We start from the raw sequence: 25,000 nt of genomic DNA on the forward strand, positions 1-25,000 counted from the left end.
TGGAATTAAAGGTGCAATCAAACTTCCTGTGATTAATGAAAAAGCCATTTATACCGAAGTGGCAATTAGGAAAATAATATATATTTATTTTGGCTTTAACTAGCAAATCTACAAAATTGAAAGGAAAATGTAATTATTAATGTAAGTGTGAAAATGTATATTCCTTTCTTCCAACACATTACTGCTATCATGTGGTAACATCATTGACCCAGGTTTCCTAGAGGTATAGACAAGTATTTTGGTAGCTCCACTTTAATCCTTCTGTACTTTTTCCGCAAAAGTGCAGTGTCAGCCAACCCAGTAGCCCCCATTCTAACCAAAGGTCCTCTTAATACAGTAATTTTATTAATTTAATTTCTATTCCGTTCTCTTGCAATGTTAAGAGGATGTTCAGCCAGTACTGAGAGCATTGATTTGATTGAATTTGTATTTCTGGCGTATTCTTTTAGCAGAGTTACTGAAATCTCAATCTGTAACAAGATATTAAGTGAGATGGTACTGATGTGAGGGGAGAAGAGGTGCCCCACAAATGTTTACCACTGAAAAGTTACCTTCAAACCGTATATTAACTGCACAGCAATATTTACCCTAAAACAGGGTCTACATTTTTATATATATTAGCTCTGCTAAAAGTAGGGTGATCAGATAGCATGTGTAAAAATTTGGGACGGGGATAGGGGTTAATAGGTGCCTATATAAGAAAAAGCCCACAAAATTGGGACTTTCCCTATAAAATCGGGACATCTGGTCATCCTAGCTAAAAGATTATAGTCAGTGAGCCTATTTGAAAAAATATACAGAATCTGATGTATTAGAAATGGTATGCTGTAAATTGCAATGGTCGAATGCAAATACAAACATGCATATAATTATATCAGTGTGAAGAATAACAGAACAGATGTATACCCTAGTTAAGGTAAAATGTATAAGTAACAATCTCTAAAACATTAAGGATGTGAAGTTTCCTCTTTCATTATGCGTATCAAGTGGAATTTTGAAACATTATCAATGGACTTTTTTACTAACCATAATAGATGGCTGCATTTAGTAAGACGTACAAAAAACTGTTTGAAGATGCATCCTGAGGTTTTCCGTTAGTATAAATGCTGTAGATATTACTCACCAATCCACAAACCAAACTCTCCCTAAATAAACAAGGCTTGGAAAAAAGTGTTTGGTCTCTGGATTCATAAATGAAATCTAAAGCAATTGTGCAGTAATGTACTGCTCAGAAGTGAAGCTTTAAACAGGTTTATTACACATCCTAGCCACTGCAGCAATCCATTATGGTTAATAAAATAGTCTGCTGGTGATGTTTCAGAATCCTTTTTCATAAACAGAAAGAGGAAACTCCAGATACTTTGCAGTAATATTCTGCTTTGCACACACAAAATCAACAAATGTTGATTAGTTTTAAGAACCCTACAATATATGCTATGCTTCAGAACCTTTGGTTATCCAACCAAATTCCATTAGAATTTAAGCAAAATTTAATCTAGGAGACCGCCACTGACTGTAGTATTGTCTATGGTCCTGATCCAGCAACCACTGATGTCAATGGAAAGACTCCCATTGACTTTAGTGGGCATCTGAATCAAGCCCTTTTATTATCAAAACTAAACAGAAGTGAAACCAAAGTAGTACTGACAACCCTAGACATTTTTTAAAAAATCATGAGATTGTCTTAAAAATCTTTTTCTTTGCCTTCTGCTTTTGCACCTTTAGAGTTCAGATTTTCAGGCTTCTCTCTGCAACAAGGAGGCCTAGCAACTTCTTTAAAAAAATAAAAGATAAGATTTTGTTGTAGTCACATGGCTCCAGAGTCTAGGGCTTTAAGGAAAACATGGACTATTGAGAGAGTTGCAGTAAAATTGTGAGAGGTAGCAACACTGGAAAAATTAAGTTCATAGAGCTACAAATATTAAATATAAAAATACAAATATAGAGATGCAGAAGGTAAACTGCTCTCAAAAGCTTTGTTCAGGACCATTTTAAAATAATTTAGAAATGGAGCTTCTACCACATTCTTTGGAGACCGTTTCAAAATCTAATAAACATCAGTGCAGTAAAATGTTTCCTGTTGTCTTGCCTCAGCTTTTCTTTGTTCATTTCTGTCTCTTTACTCCTTGGACATTATCACATTCTCGGTGTCATTTGTGACTTGTCATTTGGTCAAGCTATATGTCCTGGAGTAAACATTCCAAAACGACAGAGGCATGACTTCCCTTACCTTTTTGCAGGCATAATTTGTATGTGCATTTTTGTACCTGCATTATTGCAACTGCTGGTGCAAATCAGGGTATTTTCATTTGCAACCACCTGATTTGCATCTGCAGTCACATAGATGTATAATTTGCTGGTGCAAAAGAGAGTTTTTAAACTTTCCAAATAACTCCACCCCCGCCCCCCAGGCTTTTAAGCATTTTTATCACTTTTCTCAAATTCCCTAAGATCTATGAGCATGTTTCTGGATATGAGGTGACCAGAACTAAAGGCATTCTGAAGCTGGTATTGCCAGTTTTCTCAGCTACTGCTCCATGATATGAAACTTCTGGATAGACAGCACATTTCTTTCTTATTCCCTTGCCATTTTACATTACATACATACATCTAACTTGTGGTCTACTGTCACCTCTGGGTCTTCATTAAAACCTGTTCTCTAGGTGATGGAAAAATAAGTGTCAAAGATTTTCTTCTTTTGCATTCTCCAACTGATGGTTGGCTCAGAGAGGAATTAGTGTAGTGGCTAGGGTACTTACTTAAGATCTGCCATAGATTTCCTACATGACAATGAGCAAGTTGCTTAGGAACTGATTTTTAAGCTATTTAGTCCTTAGTCCACTCAGTGTTGCAAGGCCTAAGAGGTAGATTGCTAAGTCCCATTTTCAAAAGTGACTTAGGCATGTAGGGTAGGAATGATAGGGTATATCTACACTGCAATTAGAAACCCACTGCTGGCCCACGTCACCTGGCTTGAGCTCATGAGGCTTGGAGTAATGGGCTGTTTGTTTGTGTCAGCCTCTTAGCCTGAGCTCCATAATTCTGTTTAGTTGCAGAATAGATATACCTTTAGGAGCTGAAGGCCCATTGACTTTCAGTGGAAATTTAGACTCCTAAATGCCTACGTCACTTCTGAAAATGAGACTTAGGCTCCTGCATCAATTAGGCCTTGCAATGGTGAGTGGAGCAATGCCTGAATACTTTTTCAATATCTAGGCTTTAGCCTCTCTAAACATTGATTCTCTCTCTCTCTCTCTCTAGATTGGGAATAATAACCCTACCTGCTCGGGGTAAATACATTTGTGAGGGTAAATACATTTAACAAGATTGTGAGGCGTTCAGTGACTAGGATAACGGGCCATTTAAATACCTCAGATGAGGCAGAAACAGAACAAGTCCTGATTTTAGAGTAACTTTAATTAAGGAAGAGAAAGTTATGGTACCTCCAGAGCCTTGGAATGTTGTTCAATGGTTATGTCACAAGTACAGTGAAACCTGTTTAATAAGTCACCATTTTTTGTCCAATGTACTGGATGACAGCATAACACAACCTGAGTTAAAGACCTTTAGCATTGGGCCTCAACTTCTCAATTCAGGTGGAGCACCTTTCCTAGTGGCTGGAAATATGTTTAATAAGTGGCTGCTTAATACAGGATGAGTTAGTTTGGGAGAGAGAAAATCCCTTGGAGACTAAGATATTGCCTGCAGTTAATGCAGGAGACCACAGATAGCAGATGGCCATAAGTACAGGTTTCACTGTAATCTTTAACTGTTCCCTGTGAAGATTCTCACCCTCTCTTCCTCATGATTGTCTCATCTTAGTGCCTTATAAATTGGAACAGCTCTTAGCAAACCTCATTAATATCCCCTTAAAGGTGGTCTCTGTTTTGCAGACTGAAACAGCGACCTTAAAAACAAGTTTTAGTTTTTAATTAAATAGACTACATTTTAACAGTTATGCAAGCCTCAGGTGCATCTCAATTTGTTGTTGTTTCTTCACTTGTGTATGCTATGGAGCTCTTCTGCTCTCAGGGAGATTTTATATTCTGTGGTTTGTATATGCTGGATTTAGCGCTTTCTTCCAGTGTATTGGGACAGTTACAACAGCTCTTGTCCTTTGTGTAATTTACATTTCTATTTGGCAGTGACTCATAATTTGTAGGGTATTGAGAGCAAAAGCATACTAAAGTCTCAATGACATTCTCAATTTCCAAATAATAAATTACCTAATATCTTGTGATATAATTAATAGTAAATACTTCTCTGGGATTTTTTTATTCAAAATTGTAAATGGTATAATTACACTCACAACTAGAGATAATAAGATGGAGTCCATATTAAAGAATATAATATAGTTTTAGTGAGATGCTGTGGAAATGAAAATGAATAGTTTATACATTTGCCAACATGTGAAGCTGTGTCTATCTTGGAAAAGTTGTTCTTTGTAGTAGTTGTAAACTGTCCTGTCATCTGGTTATCAAGGTTTAGTTTGGTGAAAATCACCAGTTTGTTTATTTTAAACTAAAGAAAATTCATAAAAATGTTTTTTGTAAGAGCTTCAGTGCAGTCTGTTGAAATATTTGTTTTTAAACAGCAGTCTTTATTCCCCTTTCTGAGGATACAAGAAAACAGGACCTTTTTCACCTTTGAAACCGGCTTTTCCATATTATTCATGCCAGTCTTTTCTCGCTAATTTTATGATTATAATGAGGCAGTGGTGCGCTAGTTAGCACAGGCTGACCTTCTAATTGAAAGGCTGTAAATTCAGTCTCTGTGGCCAGCACTGGCAGAAATTTAAATAAATAGGGCTGCAAAGTCCTTGTGATGGGCTGGCCTCTTGACCAGGAGGCTACCAAAGTCCTAGTCATCTGTCATCTAGCAATGCCTTGTAATTTCTGTGTGTTAACTACCTGACTCATTACAAATCATGATTGTATAGAAAGCACAATAAGCGAGGAGAGGATTCTTTTACTGGTTAACTGAGTATTCAGCATTTGAATGTCTTTAGCATCTGGCAAGCTGCCTTTTAACAAATGTTTCCTAACCCAGAAATAAGAGTGTGGGTGTTATAAACCGTAGCTCTGGTTTGTCTACTCTCTATTTTAAAAATTAGCCCCGCAATCACATGCTGTATGCTGCTTAATTTCCAGATCATGGTAAAAGTGAGAAGCTGGCCAGATCAATTCAGTGATAACTTATGTCTCTTTATATCAACCTTTTGTTGATCGTAGCTCTATTGTTTATGTATGTGTTGTAGTTTTGAAAGAGAAAATAATATTGGTTTAATATGAGCTTTCCTTTCTGATGAGCACTTGGGATTGGTGCTCAGATACTACTGTGATAAGGGCCATATAAGTATCAAGTTAGATGGATGGCTAGTTATCTGTAAATATGAGCAAATGTGCAGTATACACTGTTTTAAAGAGAAACAGCCCATGAAACTGTGGCAGCATATCTCTATACATAAATATCTGTTAAGATCATAATGTAGGTGCTTGACACATGCTCACTGAAGTTCATAACATTAGCTAATACTATATTAGTAATAACTAATAAAAACTGGTAGTCTGGTATTTTATGAAGCAGCATTCTGCTGTCAGTGCCATGCATCTTTATCATGAATACGTCATACAGACAATGGAAATTTTCCATATCCTTTAAAGTTTTGCATTCTGTATATTTGGTTGTTGGACAAATAGAGCAAGCTTTGCTGACTTCATTTTCATTCTTGGCAGCATGCTTTTATCATAAGGCAGATAGTCATTAATTTACAGAATCAACGCTGGGAACAGCTTTTGTGATCTCATATTAAATTTTCCCCTGAATCCGCCCCTTGGCAAAAATTACTCACATCGTTAAAAAATATTTAATTAGGCTGTAGTTTATACCCAGCTCACTGGGGAAATGTTGGAATTAATATGATTTGCATGAATTCTGTTTCTCTTTTTCTGTTAGAGATTAGTTTTGAATTCAGTTCAGAAGGTCGCTGACACAGCCAAGGACTCACAATCGTGAAGGTCAAACAGGTAGCAAATACTTCCCTTGGGTAGCTTCCCTGAAAAGACAGCTCAAAATTTGCTTTTAATTATGGGTTACCTAAAAGGCCACTTGCTGTTTTTATTTTTCAACAGATCTCTGAAACATTGTGGCTTGAAGTTTTAGGTAGACCACTTTAGTTCACATCTAAAACAACATACCCAAATGGCATGTTTTGTTTTTATTTTCCTTTTCCTTTTTTTAATTACATAAGAATATTTTCTATAAACCTGGGATTTCTAGTTGCAGTTCCTTTAGTGGAAATAAACTGTTTTCACTTTTAGTGGGGTTTACAGAAAATTTGAAAACACATCAAAGACTATTTAGGGGGGACTGAGTTATGAGTCAGTTTCCTTCATAGCAATGCATCTACTTGCTTAATTATTCTCCAGCAGATAAGATACAACGTTTAGTTATGCATTCTCTTGTTTGTGATTTCAAGGGTTAGAAAAAACCCAGGGGATCTGCAATCCTGTGCGTTTTTAAAAGAGAATTTAATGGAATATTTAATTAATCTAATCAATCAATTAATCTCTGTTACGTAAATGTTGAAATCTAATTCTTCTTCACAGCTATATCAATAAAAAGAAGAAACGAAATGGCTGCCCACTTATCAGGATAATGGGAAACCATTACAGACACAAAGAGAAAGTGAAATTGTATTAGCTCTGCTGTGCTAGCAGAGATATTGCAATGTTAACAAAGTACTCTCATACGTAGGACAGACCACAGTATGTCCAGTGTGGTCATCTGATGTGCAGTCTATTTCAGAAGCTCATCCATGAGGTGAATAGATGAAATGTAAGAATAGTCCCCAAATCTTAGGGATATAAAACCTGAATAAATGACAGAAACTTCATATACTTTGACAATTAAAATGTACCATTAGTTTTTTAAAAAAAAAAATCCCATTAGACAGTGCCTTGTAGAGTTGACTTTTACTTTGAATTCAGAAAATCCAAGCCATTTGCTTTACAAACTATGTACAGACCGCACCATGCTACTGACTAACCAACTGTTGCAAAAGAAATATTTATATATCAGGTGATTTATATAGATTTATACTATCAGCATTGCAAAGGTAAGAGTCAATTTGACCCCTGTTTCTAAAACTGTAAGTCAATCCAGCCTCTTTAGAACTTGGAACTTTGCCAGAGGTATCTGCTGCACTGATGGCAATTTAATTGATAACAATGCAGATGAAGATTGTTTCATACACAAACTCACTTCCAAAGCACTCTTATTTTTTCCCTTTTTCCAAATACTCCCAAATCCATTTTGTGAACCTCATGGGTAAGGGAAAATTAAATTGCAAGTAGCACAGCATTTGTCTTATACAGCGTCTGTTAGCAGGTGTGTGTGTGTGTGTGTGTGTGTGTGTGTATTTATTTAGATAAGTGAGCTCTTATGGCTTTACTGCATAAAAATACATATGTGGGTGCTGTGCAGTTTAGTAAAGAATCTTCTATGTAAAAGGTGGGAAATATATAGAACACATAAAACCACTTTGAAAAGGAAAGTAGAAGATTTGTATAGATGTTGAAATATATGTTTTATGTACTGGGCTACATACTGTATACTAAATTCAATGTGATCTATGCATCTAAACTTCCATAAAACTCTGGAAGTGTACACGATTGGGTTACATATATTTAACTACAGATTGTATACGTATAAAAATATGATTTTACTGGCACCTTTTTGATTACTACAGCATTAACCAGATATTTGCATCAAGGTCTCATTTAGATTTGTATTTAATAACACCATAATAGTCTCTTTTTATTGCTTTCCTACAGTAACAGGAAAAAAAAGGGAAAGAAGAGAACTGGCAAACTTTAGCTGCCTTTGAACCCATTTTCATGCCTTTTAGGTTCAGCAAACCACCATTTCTTTAGAGAGGCATATTTTTCATTTGAATATTGGCATGTTCATTCTTCTGTCCTCTCCCAAGATCTAGTTCCCAATGATTTTATATTACACTGTTTTTGGCAAGGAAAGACCACAGCTTTATTTGCAGCACAAAATTGTCCAAATACAGAAGCATTAATTATGCACATTATGTACAGAAATAATACTGTTAACCTTGCCAGCAGGCAGTCTTCTCAGTCAATGAATAACATCCTTTTCCAGCTGTGGGGTATTGAATTCTCTTGCATGTAGCAGATAGAAACACTGACTATTCTAACCCACAAAAGCATACTATGCTTCAAAGTAGGCATACCAAAGGCTTCCAGCTTTACCTAATAGCTACTGAGAATGCCAGTGCTATTCATTTACCAACATCTTTCTCTGTACATAAAGAGAGAGGTCTGTTTTCCCCCTCTTTCCACACCCCAATTATCCCTTGTGAAGAACTAATCCCAATGAAGGCCAGCAGTCCCGCATAGTAACCTGAGACCATGCTTCTCTTACACAGTATCATGGGTGCCCCTTTTATAGCAAATACAGGAGATAATAGTGTATAGATTTATCAGTGAGGCACCACACGTGCACTGCAGGTATTATGACAGGTTTCAGAGTAGCAGCCGTATTAGTAATACACTGTTACTTGACTAGGGTTTGGCCAGATTCCTGCAGTAAGTCAACATCTTTGCCTTGTCCAAGTCCATATTAAAAGTGTGTCACTGAAACAACTTATGGATACCTAGAATTGAGACACCGTCACACCTGAAATGCCGTGGCCATTATCTGATTCTGTTTTATAACATTGCTCTGTTTGTGTCTATAGTGCCTTTCATACATAGCTCTGAATTGCTTTTCAAATACTAATTAAGCTTCAGAGCAATGATGTGTGCAAGGTAAGTAGTAATACACACATTTAACATGTGGGGAAAGTATGGCACAGCAAAGTTATCTGAGATGTGCCTACTGCTACACAATAAGTTAATGTCAGAGAGGGGAACAGAACTCGGGAGTCCTGACTTCCATTCCATTATTATGTGATTAAGAAATCCATTTCTAGCAGTCCTTCTCAGGCCTGAATCTACCCGATTTTCATGATCAGGAGTCTTGTACAATCCAATTACAATTTTGTAAGTCCCAACTATACACCTGGAATGGCCAGGCCATTGTTAAAGACAGACTGTCCTTAAGAATCTCATTTCTTAAATGCCCTTCAGAGACTGTACTAACAAACGAAAGAAGGTGTCAGAATGAGCTGGGTGACACAGAGAAGAGACTGTGGCATGGACACTCAGCTCTTATACTTCAGCAGTGTAAAATATTTCCTTTCCTCAGGTAAAATCGGAGTTGTGTTGGCACTTTTCTGATTTTTCACAGTGAGCACTGTTTCTCTTAGGCACATGCATTTCCGCTTACTTTTTACTTCTGAGTTCCAGTCCTGCCTTCTCCATTCCAAGTTTGTTTGATTTCACAATAGAGGCTAACAAAACCAACTGCTCACAGAATTTCTTGACTTGTGCCTTTAAACATTTTTAGTCAATAGAAAGGAAAAGTGAAGAGTTGTTCTGTTCTGTCCTTTATGAAAAGCCTATCTCTTTGTTTCTGTCATTCTGTCTCTCATATTTGTATATTGTATATAAAGAGGTGATACCATGTGATAATTTGGAGAGGCTTTGGAATGGGAGCAGTAGGAGATAGGGTTCTGGACCCCCAGCAGCTTCCTTTCACACTCACACCCCCACTCTCTCTTTCTCTCTCTCTCTCACCCCCCCCCCCCCCCATCAGGACTGAAGCATATGAACACTGAAATTTAAGCTAGTGTTTGCTGTGTGATTTAAAGACTTATAAATGAAATAGAAGGGAAGATGAGGAGGATGGAAATCTAATGTCTTAATCCAGGTAGCAGCCCCACTAGATTCACAAAGGAGTAACTTGCCCTGGAGAAAGAATTGAGCTTATGGCAGCTGGAGATTCTATATCTATATATAGGGCCCTACCAAATTCACAGCCATGAAAAACGTATCACGGACCGTGAAATCTGGTCTTTTGTGTGATTTTACCCTATACTATACAGATTTCATGGGGGAGACCAGTGTTTCTCAAACTGGGGGTCCTCACCCAAGTTACAGGATAGTCTCAAGATTATTTTATGGGGGGTTGTGGTATTGCTACCCTTACTTCTGCGCTGCCTTCAGAGCTGGGTGGCCAGAGAGCAGTGGCTGTAGGCTGGGTGCCCAGTTCTGAAGGCAGCGCCCCACCAGCAGCAGTGTAGAAGTAAGGGTGGCAATACCATACCATGCCGCCCTTACTTCTGCGCTGCTGCCTTGAGAGCTGGGCAGCTGGAGAGTGGCAGCTGCTGACTGAGGGCCCAGCTCTGCAGGTAACAGTGCAGAAGTAAGGGTGGCAGTACCATACCATACCATCCTTATTTCTGTGCTGCTCTGCTCTGAAGGTAGCAGCAGCGCAGAAGTAAGGGTAGCAGTACAGCAACCTCCACACAACAACCTTGCGACTCTTCCCCGCCCTCCCCCACACACACACCTTCTTTTTGAGTCAGGATCCCTACAATTACAACACTGTGAAATTTCAGATTTAAATAGCTGAAATCATGAAATTTGCGATTTTTAAAATCCTATGACTGTTAAAAGTGACCAAAATGGGCCATGGATTTGGTAGGGCCCTTTCTAGAGAGAGAGAGAGATCTAACAAGGTGCATGCCAGATCATCACTCTGATTGCTTTGCTTATGTAATCTCTCCCCAGCACTGGCATCACCCTGCCCTGTCTTCTTTTTGTGGTTTTAGAGTCTGAGCTCTTCCTGGTAGAGATCATGTCTTATGCATTTCACAGTGCAATGGGGACCCATTGGTGACTGGGCCCCTGGCTGTTCCTATATTATAAATAATAATATGGCTATAATTATAAGGTAAATGTAATTGTGCAAAAGCCAAGTCAGTGGTCAGATAGTAGCAAATTAGTTCTTACCCAAAGCACATATCTTATACAGCTTCTCTTGTGGCCAAATTTTTGGACAAAAGGCATTTTGAGTGATGGAGAATTGACCTGTATATCTTTCTTTTAAGGCTATTGCCTTTCACTTTCACACAGCCCCTTCATTGCATGGCAGAAAAGGCAGGAACTCATCCATTCTAACGACTGGGTTTCATTTCTAAATTAATCAATTAAATGGGGAGAAAAACACATAGAGGTAACTGTTGTCACTCTCGCTTAAAGCCATTAGACAAGGTGGAACTGCCAGTTGTAAATTCAAGTAGGAAACTTATCTATCACCTTTGATATTGCAACCAAGGAAGAAACAAAGTCAGGCAAAAAAAAACCCCAGAATGTTTAATTAGTTCAGACGTATAAAATCGTGTTGTATTTGATCTTACTTACAGAAAGATAGCAAAACAAGGCCCAGGATTAGCAGATACTGTCTGATACCCTTCTTTACGTGCAGGAAGGAGTCTAATGTGTTAAGGAAACTGAACTGATTTTCCTTATGTGGAAACGAAATTAATATTTACTAAATATTAATTGAAATAGACCATTTAGATATAATCATAGTGTCACCATTTACCAAAATCACCTAAACCACTTGCTATTCCTATTCTACTCGATCTGTCTCTTGCCTTTGATACCTTTAACACTTTAATCTCCTGCTCTACTTTCTCTGGGTGTTTGCAGCTCTGTTCTTCCAAATACCATCATATCACTGGCCACTTTTTCTGTATCTTGTTTGGTAGGTCTCTCTGCCCCTGCTAACATGCCTTTGGGTTCAGCCCTGGATCCCATCTTCCTCCCTCCCTTACATATAGCACTGTTATCTGTTCCCAAGTTTTCAGTTGGCTCTTTTATAATTTTGGCTCTCAGATCTACCTATCTACCTCTATCCAGTCTTGCATCTCCAACTGTCTTTCAGACATGTTGTCAGGAATCATCACCTGCAGCAGAGGCTGTTGGGAAGTGAGGCCTGCAGCAGAGCCACTCCCTGGGCAATCTAGCACATGCAGCTGGCCTGTAGTAGGACACCTGATTGGTTGGAAGAGTGAGTAGTTCAGCAGCTGCGCAAATCATTTGCCCCTGGGCTGCAATAGCTCCTGCCCCTGCCTGTTTCCAGCCTTAGACCCAGCCCTGCTCCTGCCTGGCCTCCCTCCTAGGGTTGCCAAGTCTCCGGGATTGTCCTGGAGTCTCCAGGAATTAAAGATTAATCTTTCATTAAAGATTCTGTCATGTGATAAAACCTCCAGGAATATGTCCAACCACATAGCAACCCTACTCCCTCCACGTAACCCAGTTCTGACACTCAACTCCAATTTTTGACTTCTGACCCTTGGCTCTGGCATCTGAATCCAGTTCTGACTCTTGACTCCAATTCCTGACCTCTGACTCCAGTTCTGACCATGGGCTTCAACTCCGGACATCTGAGAGTATGTCTACACAGCAGTTAGACACCCGCAGCTGGCCTGGGCTCACGAGGTTCTTTAATTGTGGTGTAGATGTTTGGGTTTGTGCTGGAGTCTGAGCTCTGGGACCCTCACCGCTCTCAGGGTCCTAGAACCTGGACTTCAACCCATGCCCAAATGTCTATACTGCAATTAAACAACCCTTTAGCCTGAGTCCCGGAAGCCCAAGTCAGTTGGCACAGGCCAGCCATGGGTTTTTAATTGCTGTGTGGACATACTCTGATTCCAGTTCTGACCCTAAGCTTTGTCATCTGGCTTCTGAGTCTGGTTCTGACCCTACACTCCGATTCCTGTGACCCTTTGACTGAGGCTCTGGCCCTGAGCTTCGATTCCTGGTTACTGACTCCTGTTCTAATCACTAGGCTGATTCCTGCTCTGACCATTGGGTCTGATTTTTGCTCCAGCCACTAGGCATGACTGTTCACCTCCCGGTCACGTGATATCTGAGCCTGGAGTTCTTGCTGATATCTCAATCTAGTCAAAACTGACATTCTTGCTTTTTTTTTATTAATCCAGATAATAGATGCTATAAAGGTTAGATGCAGTGGCATCCTTTAAAAAGTTCCAACTGTTTGAAAGATTGTACTAGCTCCAGAGTTGTTCCCTGTCTTTAAAATTGGGAATCACATTACAATGGTTAGAGTCTTCCAAAGTGCTGGAACTTTTTGATCTAAGTCTGTTCTGTACTAGTGCTCACTGCTGTAGAAGTGCATGTAAATAAGAATCTTTCGCCACTTTCTCCCGTCTCTCTCACCACTTAAAATCCACTATTTCCCACATGTCCGAAACTCACAATCTTTGTTTCATTTTTGTCTGGTCCTTTTGTGCCATACCTCCACACATTCAGTCTTTCACTAAGGACAGTTGCTTCATCATCTGACATCAGTACAAATCATCCTTCCTTTCCTTTGCGTTCCCGCTGCTAAATCCCTTGGTCATCTCTCACCTAAATTACTGTAACTCTCTGCTCTCTGGCCACCCTGATTCTCGCCTCTCCCCCTTTCCTATTTCTCCAAAATACCACTGTTCAAAGAGAGTTTTCCCTCCTGCTGCCACTCTGACCACATCACTGATCCAGCCATATCACTGCACTCTTTCAATCCTTTGACTGACTTCAATTTTTTACTATGTCAAATTCAACATCCTGTGCAATTTATAAGTGCCTACATCTCGCCTCTAATTTCTTCTTTATTCCAATACTCTCATTCCTTTCTCTCCACAGTTCCCTTCATTTCCTTCTCTCATTCTTTTTTGTGCACTTTCTTTCATGCTACCTCCTACACTTGGAGCAGTCTCGCACTTCTAGTCTGCCAACCACCCTTCTCTCTCATTCTTCAGATCCTCCCTTAAAACTCAGTTGTTCCCTGAACTGTTTCTGTGTGTTCTCCCAATGATCTCTCCACACTCTCCCTTACGTGAGAATTATCCTGTGTTTTTTTTTTCTTGTCTCTGTTAAATAATCAATTCTCTGGGACAGACATTTCTTTTATTCTACTGTATGTTTATAAAGCACCATGTACATTGCAATACTGCCTAGATTATTATTAACAGGACAAATATAAGGACATTTAAAAATCTGAAGGAAATAATCTTAATTTACAGAAAAAAGCAGCATAAAAAGTATATGGGTATATGTTTCCTCTCCACATTTTGCATCCTGTATCATTGCCTTTCAAATGTATAAATTTCTGGCTGCCAAAAGACGGAAAGATTGCAGAGATGAGATAAATAAATAAAAGTTGAATATGAGGATATCAACTTCATCAAATCTCTAAACTATTTTTAGAATAGCATCATGTGGGTTGGAAGGTGTTGGCTGTGTTGTTTACAAGGCCTTTGTATGACAGTCTTTATTTCATGCTCCTAAGGTTTATTCTATAATGTTTTACTTATAGTATTTTTCTTAATTGTATCCTTCATTATATAAAGTCAGGTCTTTACCATATGGTTCATTCAAATAAGTCTTGTGTGTGTTCAACTTATATATCTGCAGGAATTGCTTGGATTTGTTTGTAAGTGTAGAAAAGTATTTTTCCATTTACATGAGAGTTTATAGACACTAAAACATAAATATTTTAAAATACATGTATTTATTCTGTCTATTTTTGACAAAATTGTTTTACCTGTAATTTGAAGAGTAGTGCAAGCAATACCCATTTTAATGAATTCCTTCTAACATGAATGTGTTCTGTGGGTTAGTACAAAAAATGTGTATCTTAAAAGGTCTTAATGTTTCAAACATTTGTCCTTTTTTTTTTTTTTTTTTAACCATGTCTCAGATGGAAATGCATCTGTGAATCTGTTTTGTTTGTGTTTTCACAGAACCACATTTGCATGCCCCAGAAAAGAATCAATATTACGAATAAGAAATCTTCCAAAAAGTCCTTAATTATACATCTGTGTATCGACATGTAATATTTCGTGTTTCTTCTGATTTTTTTGCTCCTTTTAGCTGACACATTAGGACTTGGAAAGGAGTAAAACCAGCAGAGTAACAGGGAAATGCATGCAAAGTTGTTAAATGTGATGGCAAAATAAAAAAGCTTCAGTCAGTATGATCAGGTTAAAAAAAAAAAAAGACAGCCAGCAAACTGTCTATCATATGATGAAATTTGACAGTAGGGATTATGGCTTTGATGGACCAGAACAGCTAATAGAAGAAGCTGACATTTTTTGAAACCCTGCTAATTAAGGGTTCCTTCCTTAATATTAAAATAAAGTCTTTGTCTGGGTTTTATGGTTGGAGAATCAGGTGTTTTCATTAATATATGCCAGTCAGTCTTAATAAGCTTGGAGGGCAGAGGAAGTTATTATTGAGTGACCTTCTACAAAATAAGCATGTTGCTAAGGGCTCTAACCCTGCCCTGTTCAGGCTGATGAATCTCATTTCCAATGCAAAAGCTTCACAAGAAATCCAAGTATTCTCTGTGCAATCACAGAAAATAATCCTTGTGTCTCTTGTAATGTCCAGAATTGCCACTTACTATACTACTACTGTACAATGAATATTACAATACATATTATTTTTCTAGCACAATTGTCTACATTTCTGAATTGCCAAGAATGGAAGAACTTATTGTGAAGACACTTGTATTGAAAAGTCAGCTCACTTTAATACTTCTCAAATAGTCATCTACTCCGTTCATGAATTATAATGCACAGAATACATCTGACAATACTAGCTTTGAAAGAGATATGTATATACTATTACATATTCATTTTCAAATAGATTTCAAACAGATTTTAAACCATTCATTGAAATTCATTGAAATGATAAATTCACAGTTGGATTTTGATTGACTCTTAATCTAATTTTACATGTAATAAGTTTTCATCTCTGTGTAGTATTTTTGCTTTTCTGTTGTTTTTTCAAGCTTAAATGAAAGGGTATGGTAGCCTTCCAAGATTCTTCTCATATTGGCAGATAAAAATTAGAAAATGAGCTGGTTGACCAGATGAAATCACTGAAGCATCATAGCTACTGGCGATGTGTCTCACATCCACTCTGCGTATACTGGCTAATTTCAAATATCCCAAGACTTCCTGCAGATATTTATTAATGCTTTGTGGCTTCATTTATTTTCTCCTATTGGGTCAAGTCAGTTCTCTTAATGGTTCTGCGAGGATGCCCACCCACAGTAAATACAGTAGATAATAGATGAAAATCAAAGCAACGCATTGAGTTTACTGATATTGTGATAATAAAACAATATGGCTACCAAGTAGAAGTATCAGAGTTGGGAGAATGTATAAGCTCTCAGGTCATTCAGTGAATATCTAAATTTTGAGTCTCTAATAGAAGACAACCAGCTGTATTATGTTTACAGATGTTAATGATGGCAAAGCAGATGGAGCTGCTCTTTTAAAGATGCAAACAAAATCTCCCTATCACAATCTTTACATTATTTGGTAAAACCCATTCTAAACAAGTTCTTACTAACCATGGTAACCATGCTAAGATGCCGTCAGAACTTACAGCAATAGAAGTAAACATACATACATACGAACATATACACTTGTATATCACTAATATCATTGCCCATAAACACATTGTGGATCCAGTGAGACAATTCAAGGCAGTGCAGTACCACATCCAGAGTTGATGTTCAACATGTAAGACTGAACTGAGGTCTTTTTGGTTCATTTCTTGCGGCTGTCTGGATAGGAGTTATAATTCCCCAGGACACTTGTACAGACCACATATTTACAGAGAATAAACCAAATGTCCTGTGAAACATCCTCTCTGTCAGAAAAAGGCCCCCTATCCCAGGCAATGTATGAGTTATTTCTGAATGCCGATTGGATGCCACATTTGAATACAGTAACAAATATTTAATCCAGTTATTCTAAAAAATCCTTTGAAATGGTTTGAATATGAAAGGCTCTCTGTGCAACTGTCTTTTATTCCCATAAAATCAAAGGCAACTATGCACTTTGGACTTATTATATTTGTGTTGGATTTATATACTTCAAGATTGAAATTTTAGGTTCTTTTATCCCTTATTTTTTTTAAATAGAATTAACTTAATTTTGCTCCACTTCCCTATAATCAACCTAACATTCTTATGAGGAGAAAAAGTAACACACACACACGCACACACACACATAGCATTTTTGTGTCAGAACCTGGAAGGCTGTCAAAATTACAATCGTTGTGGGTCCATTTTATCTATTTAAAATGCAGTTTTGTGGGAATTTTAGATGGTCTGAAGCTTATATAATATTAGTGGATAGATGTGAACATTACAAAAAACACCACTACAGTTTGTTCTAAGTAGCATCTTTGTTGGCAGTCATGGGTTATGGAGAGTGAACTACCATCTCACCCCTATGAGTGGTCCCTTCACATTGGGTTGAAGCAGATTGTTGGAGCAACATGGAAAACCTGTACTGCTATTCTATTCTGTGTAGAAAACAGAGGACTTCAGACTCTACTTTCACTATAAAAATGTTTTTAAAGGTAGAAGAAATGCAAGGTATAGTAGCTGAAGTGTCTGAAATGTGGATGAGACCTTGCTCTTCTCAAAGAAGTTGGACTCACAACTTGTGAGTTAATATATTATACAATAGTTTCTTATTTTATATTGAATTTAGAGCTCCATGAATTATTGTAAAACAGCCTGATCCAACTCAAGTTGAATCTGATGGCAAAGCTCCCATAGACTTCAGTGGGAGTAAGATCTAGCCCTCAGAGAGAAATATTCCATTCCCATCCTGTTGGCACTGTTCTGCAAAATAGCACAAGATCTTTGTTATCCCCTCAGCAGTGTTTCTTGTAATGCCTTCTATGACCCATCTAAGAACCAATATTAGTGCTCATTCACCAACAAGTACAAGGAAGAAAACAGAAATTATCATCTTTATGCAGAAATCAATATTCATAAATAAAATAGCCAAAGTCACTTTACTCGAATACTGTAAATGCTATATTTTTACTGTAAATGAAATCAAAACAAGGTCATTCTGTTTTACTGCTGCTAAACAGATGGAGAAATACATTCCAGCTTTTGTTAGATTTGTTTCTGTCTGCAACCTCTTCTGGTTAAGAATAAAGGGCTACTTGTGAAGGAGGGTGAGATTTATATTGCAGCAGAAGCCAACAAGTACTCTCCAGTTCCAAATGTTCTGAGTGCTGCAAAAGACAAGAGTTATGGCAAGGCAAGGGTGCTTCAGAATGTTGGAAATGGACTGCAGTGATTTGCTGGCACTAGGGTAATGATTTATAATTGGGATAAGTGTGATACTGGGATTGAAAATCAAGCAATGTCAGCTCATCTTGACAAATTGAAGCCCCAAATCTAGGGTCAGTTAATATGTGTTTAGATATCTATTAATTAACTGACTACAACAGCAATATATGAAATGTGATTCTTGCACTAAAAGTCACACTATAGTGAGAGATCAGAACACATTGACATGCTGCAATATGTCAGCATTCTGCTTGTCATTATTGTACAATGTAAGCTTGGTTAATTTTTAAGAGCCAAGCACAATTCATACCAATTGAGAAGATTTTTTTTTAAAAATACATAATAATGCAATAAGCAATGATCATTTCTTAAATGCAGGGATAAATGGCCACTTTGAGGGGCAGGAAGAGCATAGGTAAGCAGGGCTTTGGAGCTGTGCTCCGGCTCTGCTCCAGCTCCAGGCAAAAACCTGCAGTTCCACTGCTCTGGAGCTGCTCCACGCTTCAGCTCCAGGCTCCACTCCAAAGCCCTGTAGGTAAGTATCTGTAGCAACAGCCAGTGATATGGACATTCTGTATTTGTCCCATCTTTGGGATATGAACAGATTCTTGAACCCTACAACAGTCTTGCTGTACAGTATATCAATTCTTGTGCAACAGGAAGTTATTGGATGATGTAATAGTTAATTACAAGTTGCCAACAGGCATTTCTTTGTAGATAATGTCCAGCTAGTCATGGCTTCCCTAGCTTCTGGCTTTTGGTGAGAGTCTCAGGCTTCCCATCCTGTTCTCTGACTCTCCACTCAGCTGTTCATGTTCCTATCTTTTGAGTCATCAACATCTTCCCCTGGCATCTTTACTTCCTGTTTCCTGCAGGTGGCTGCTTTCCCTTGGCTGCACGATGGTGCCTAATACTTCTTTTTTTTTTCTCCCATACCTTGAAATGACCGCCACTTAGAATAATCACATCTCTTGGTTGCTCATCAGCTCCTGCTCTGAGTGGCTTATAAGTGTGGAATGATCTAAGATAGTGAGTATCCTGAGTAGCCAGCTGGAGAGATACTACAGCTGTATCTCATCTGTCCCTCATAGGCACCTCAGGAGACTGAATGAGCGATACAGGATTAGAGAAGGAGAAGATTTTAGTGGCAGGAAGAGATATGGGTGCCAAAGAGAGAGAAGCTCTCAAATCTCCTGCAAGAGAAGACAGTTGTGCTGCTCAGCCCTGAAGATTTCCTGTTAGTCTGGGCAAGGTTTCTTCTGAACCCAACGCACTCATATGAGTGTCCATTCTAGAGTGCCTTATGTATCCAAGGTAGTATGTACATAATGAATATAATAATAATAGCAATAATTCAAATGAAAGAGTGAGTGGGAGCTGTGGGCAGAAATGGGATATTCACTTCACTCCTCTCTCTGATCAAGGGAAAAGGGAATCAGAAATCTTCTCTCGTTCCCATGAAAGCAGGAGGAACATTTATTTTATTGTTCAGTTTTGTGATATACCAATGGTTTGACTGTGAAACCTGAACCTCCAGCAGTCTCATCCTTCCTCCCTAATTATTAGGCTTGAATTTCCTTTTGGTGTGAAATTGTTCGCTCCCTTTCTTTTACTCTGTTTGAGAGGGAGCTCCAAAATTTTAAGGCCTATGCAATATAAAACAGCTTTTTATTCACCTACTAAAATTAGCAACATTCTAACTTAATTTGCCATTGGTATGTAAGGTACTCCCATCCCCACACAATCAGAGCCTTTCCCAGGAAAAGGCCACACAATTACATCCAAAGAATTCCCTTTGCTGGCTGGCATAGGGGTTTGGAGAGGCTTATACATAGAACTTTGTTTCCTCCCACCCCAAGTGTCACTCATTTAAGTTATATCTGTAGTTGCAAAGAACCACCCTTAACATCCTGGCTCAACAGCCAGAGGAAACAGAAATAAAAATATTATAGTGAGAGTTGAGCTAAGAGAAAGAAAGAGCATAGGATAGTAAACAGGCATCCTAAGCAGTCTAGCACCTGATGACAGTAATAGCTCTGTTGGATAGCCTTAATGCTAATGAATTGAGTCAATTGCCTTTGTCTTCAATCCTTGACCCAGAAAACAGTTTTCCTACAAAAAACATCACCACTTCATAGGGAGGTGCTAAACATTTTATATTCAGGCCAAAATTTTCAAAAGTGAGCTCTGATTTTCAGTACCTCAGTTTTTAGGTGCCCAACTTTAGATGTCTCAAGTTGGGCACCCAAAATCAAAGGCTATTTTTGAAAATATTGGCCCTAACCCGTGAGGAAAAATTAAAAATATTTTTTCATAACGTTTCTCTAACAGGTTTCAGAGTAGCAGCCGTGTTAGTCTGTATTCGCAAAAAGAAAAGGAGTACTTGTGGCACCTTAGAGACTAACACATTTATTTAGTCACTCACTTCATCGAATGTAGCTCACGAAAGCTTATGCTCAAATAAATTTGTTAGTCTCTAAGGTGCCACAAGTACTCCTTTTTTTTTTTTCGTTTCTCTAACAGTAACTTTTAGGGTCTGATTCTCCTTTCATACATTGGTTTCAATCAGAAGTGACTCCACTGAAGTCAGTGGCATTACAGTGATGTAAAACCAATGGAAGGGAGTGAAGAAGTTGCTAGTATTTAGTAACTATTTAGTAAACTATGTGAAATGAGTTGGCAATGGACCCAAATCACAAAATTTACTTTTGGATCAGGTTCACAGAGTGCTATGACCTGGGGTTAGGGTGGAGGTTGGGCACAGGTTAAATGAGATAAGAGTCAGGTACAAAAATCAATTCTGAACCTGTTTTTAACCCCAATTCAGAAGCATTTGGGACCCACGTTTGGTTCAGAACCATCTGGTTTATTGTTTGCATTCTAAATCATAGTGAACAGGTGTCCCCATGGCAAAACTCCATCACCACAATTTACACTCTTTGGGCCTTTATTGGTAGTCTCAACAGAAAGGCTAAGGACTCAATAGGTAAGAAACCTTCATTGTCAGTGATGGTCTCTTCTAAGTCAGAGCTGTGGAATTATGTGGAGAAGCCTGTGCTGCTACTACCGCTTCTGTCCTGTGGGAAAATGAAGGACCTCATCTCCAGGGTTGTTAACCCAGCATCTTTCATGATCACTAAATAAACTTGAAGAGCAATTTAAAAAGCATGAGAATGAAGTCTTGATTTCACTGTTCTTGTTTATTTACAAATGTATTTTCATTATTTCTTCAAACGTTCATAAGAAGAAAAACAAAGGCTTAAATAAGGCAGTAAGTTCCGTAAATGAACTGAGCATCAGCAAAATTTATTAGAAAGAATGTGGAGATCTGCCAAACAAATCCAGGGAAATTCATGCACATTCAGACATGGAACTGGTTAGCAATATGTCAATAGAATGGGGTTCTGTTACTCTCAGACCAATTTTAGAAATTGTGTGAGTGCTGCCTTTTATTATAGTATAAAATAGAAACAGGCTTTACCATGACACTGAACTGAGATATCTATCACCATATTTCTCCTTTAAAAAGTTATTTAAACTAATCTCTTAAGGAGTTTACACTCAACTGTCTATTTCCCCATCCATGCTGTACTGTACGTGTTCAGTCAAAGAAGATGTACTGTAGCATTGAGTTGCATAGTTACTATAATGCTGAGGTTATTCAGCATTGCTCGCTACAGAGGGCCTAGCAAACTATATTGACATGCCTGCTTGATGGATGAGAAGACTAATTAGACTCTGTTTCCTTTCTGCCAGTAGGATATGATGACTCTGATATGGAAAAGTCAACTGAAATGTTAATATATTTACATTTTTCACCAAACTTCTAAGTTGTAAAATATATCTCAGATATATTAGGGTAATAATGAGGATTTTATGACATATCAGGAAAAAAGTCTTTAAAAACAAAACCTATTCCCCTCAGTGAATAGACTGGGTGAGTATAACTGGAGGTTATGGCCTTGGCGCCACAAAATACCTAAGCACATGCTTAACTTTAAGCAAGAATTGTCCTATTGACTCTAATAATTGTTGCATTGGGGCCCTTGGGAACAGCATTTCATTTACAAATACTGTTAACAAGGTATGAAAGGGATCAGAAAAAAAGTTACTAAACCAGCATTTTTGTAATAAAGTATCTCTGTTTTTATTTAAAGTTGCACCACTAAAAAGAGATACCAGTCCTGATTCTTTGTTCATTTAATTGATATAAATCTGGGGTAGCTCTATTGAGGTCAATAGGGCTACACAGTTGTAAAACCAGCATTAGCGAGAGAAGAATCTGGCACACAGTATGCACCTCTATAGCAGGTAGAGATTTACTGTTTAGTCAATATCTCCCCCTTTTCTCCCTCCCCCAGATACTACACAGTTTCCACACATATTTCTTATTCTCATATAGGTAATGGAAAAACTATATAGTCTCAGAGGATGGATATAGACTGTTCTCAATGGTAGCAAATGACAGAACAAGGAGCAATGGTCTCAAGTTGCAGTGGAGGAAGTTTAGGTTGGATATTAGGACAAACTTATTCACTAGGAGGGTGGTGAAGCACTGGAATGTGTTACCTAGGGAGGTGGTGGAATCTCCTTCCTTTGAGGTTTTTAAGGTCAGGCTTCATAAAGCCCTGGCTGGGATGATTTCGTTGGGGATTGGTCCTGCTTTGAGCAGGGGGTTGGACTAGATGACCTCCTGAGGTCCCTTCCAACCCTGATATTCTATGATTCTACTGTGTGGTAACTGTTGGCAAATACTAATTTCTTTTAATGGTGACAACTCTATATGAATACCAACAAACCAATCAGGGTAGTATATGAATATAATACTATCTTTCCTGCTGCATACATCATAATTATGGATGTTAGAAAGCACCGATCATCAATCTTAGTTACTGCAGAATGTGGTTATTTGCTGCTATTGGTCAAACAGCAAGAGATGTACAAAGATTCAGACATAATGCAGACATTTACACAAAGTAAAACTATTTCCCCATGTTATTTCTCCCCCCCCCCCCCAGCCTCCACTATTCCTCAGACGTTCTTGTTAACTGCTGGAAATGGCCCATCTTGATTATCACTATAAAAGGTTTTCCTCCTTCCCCCCCCCACCTTCCTGCTGGTAATAGCTCATCTTAAGTGATCACTCTCCTTACAGTGTGTATGATAAAAGCCATTGTTTCATGTTCTCTGTGTGTGTATATAAATCTCCCCACTGTATTTTCCACCGAATGCATCCGATGAAGTGAGCTGTAGCTCACAAAAGCTTATGCTCAAATAAATGTGTTAGTCTCTAAGGTGCCACAAGTACTCCTTTTCTTTCTGGAGTTTTACATAACTAACTGCCTTAAAACTTACAATTGAGAACTAATAGACAAAAGATAATAAACAAAAAACTAAAAACAAAGAAGTCTTGAAGTTTAGAAGCTTAGAAGCTTCCTTGTGTCTGATGAATTCACCTCTTCTGAATCATAAATCCCATGTATTTATGCATCTCTGCATCTGAGGATGATACCTCCTGTTGCTGTGATTTCCTGTTTCACCTACGACAAAGCTGCCGTCTCACTATAATCTTTTTCTGTTGGTGCGGGAGCAGTTGGTTGATGGGTATGGAGGGTAGATCCAAGGTACAACTGCCACGCTGTTGTGTCATTTTCACATGCATAGATTTAGTGTTTGTAAATGTATCACATTTTGAATCTGTTTTCTTTGTGGTCAGTCACTATGTAACACAGAAGTACATTTATGTGAAATGGTTCCTTGAGCTTCATAGCCAATAATCCAAAGCATATAGTGAAAGGTATGTTGAAGTATTTCTAGAAGAGAGTTTTGATTGAAATACAATAGTGAAAACCTGACAGATATTGTGTATTAAAATTCTACAATTTACCTCCATACAAAATTAGTGATTTTTTTCATATTTACTAATCCCCAAATAAAATAACCATCAAGAAAAAAATACACGTTTTATTAGTTTCATTTAATTTCTTAATTGCTCATATTCAGTTTACCAATTTATTGCTGTGTGAAATGCTTAGAGTCAATGCGTACATTAAAGGCATTATTTACATGTAATCCCTCCCTCCCAAAGGATATGAACTGATCATTTATGAATCCTGATTTCCGCTCCGTAACAATACCAGATGAATAAAATAGTTACTGTAAAATCTGTTTTCACTGATGGTCTTAGTAAAGGTATGTGAACTTCATTTTTAGAATTTAGGTGAACCACACTAAAAATTGCTTGCTACACTAGAGCCACTTATTTTGTGGGAGTGTTTGCAATTGGTTTTAAATAGAACCCCCTAGGGACTCTGCTGAAAATGTAACCCATGTTCTATTCAGGATGTGGATAATTTTCAGATGTGGTTGTGATTTTACTGGGGAGGAGGTTTATAATTAGTTTTAATATAATTGGCAAGGCTTTGCTGTAGAGATGCAGAATTGCAGCTTGCTCATTACCCGTGGATATCACTGTGAGTACCTGTTTGCCAGTCAAAGGGGGGGTGGGAAAACAAGATGCAGTGATAAGAGAAAGGAGAAATTAGAGGTATTAACCATATGGAAACCAAAGGAGGGAAACTGTCGGACTCTTGGGGGAACATCAGATACTGTAGTCTCATAAAAAGTAAAACGTGGTCTAGAGACTGTCCTCAATGTATGGCCCGCTCGCTACTAAATTATTGCCTAGTTGAGCCTGCTCTTGACTCCTGCTCTGTCTCTTTGGCCACGCATGTAGCACAACACATTACATCAGAAATATTAATGTTCTGGAAACATGACAAAATATGCAACGTGTGAGTACTGCTTGACTTAAGCTGAATCTACAACAGCAGTAGATTCAGGCTGAAATCTAAAATACTGTATCTCTGTTGTCTAAAAACCAGCCAACATCTCGGTTTGTTTC

The 25,000-nt window shown here is 38.1% G+C and overlaps 1 protein-coding gene across 1 annotated transcript in view; it reads left to right on the plus strand.

Moving 5' to 3' along the window:
- Window positions 1–25,000, plus strand: part of NPAS3 (neuronal PAS domain protein 3) — an 888,972-nt gene that overhangs the window by 710,305 nt on the left and 153,667 nt on the right.

This window comes from Dermochelys coriacea, chromosome 6, assembly GCF_009764565.3.
Source record: "Dermochelys coriacea isolate rDerCor1 chromosome 6, rDerCor1.pri.v4, whole genome shotgun sequence".
NCBI lineage: Eukaryota > Metazoa > Chordata > Testudines > Dermochelyidae > Dermochelys > Dermochelys coriacea.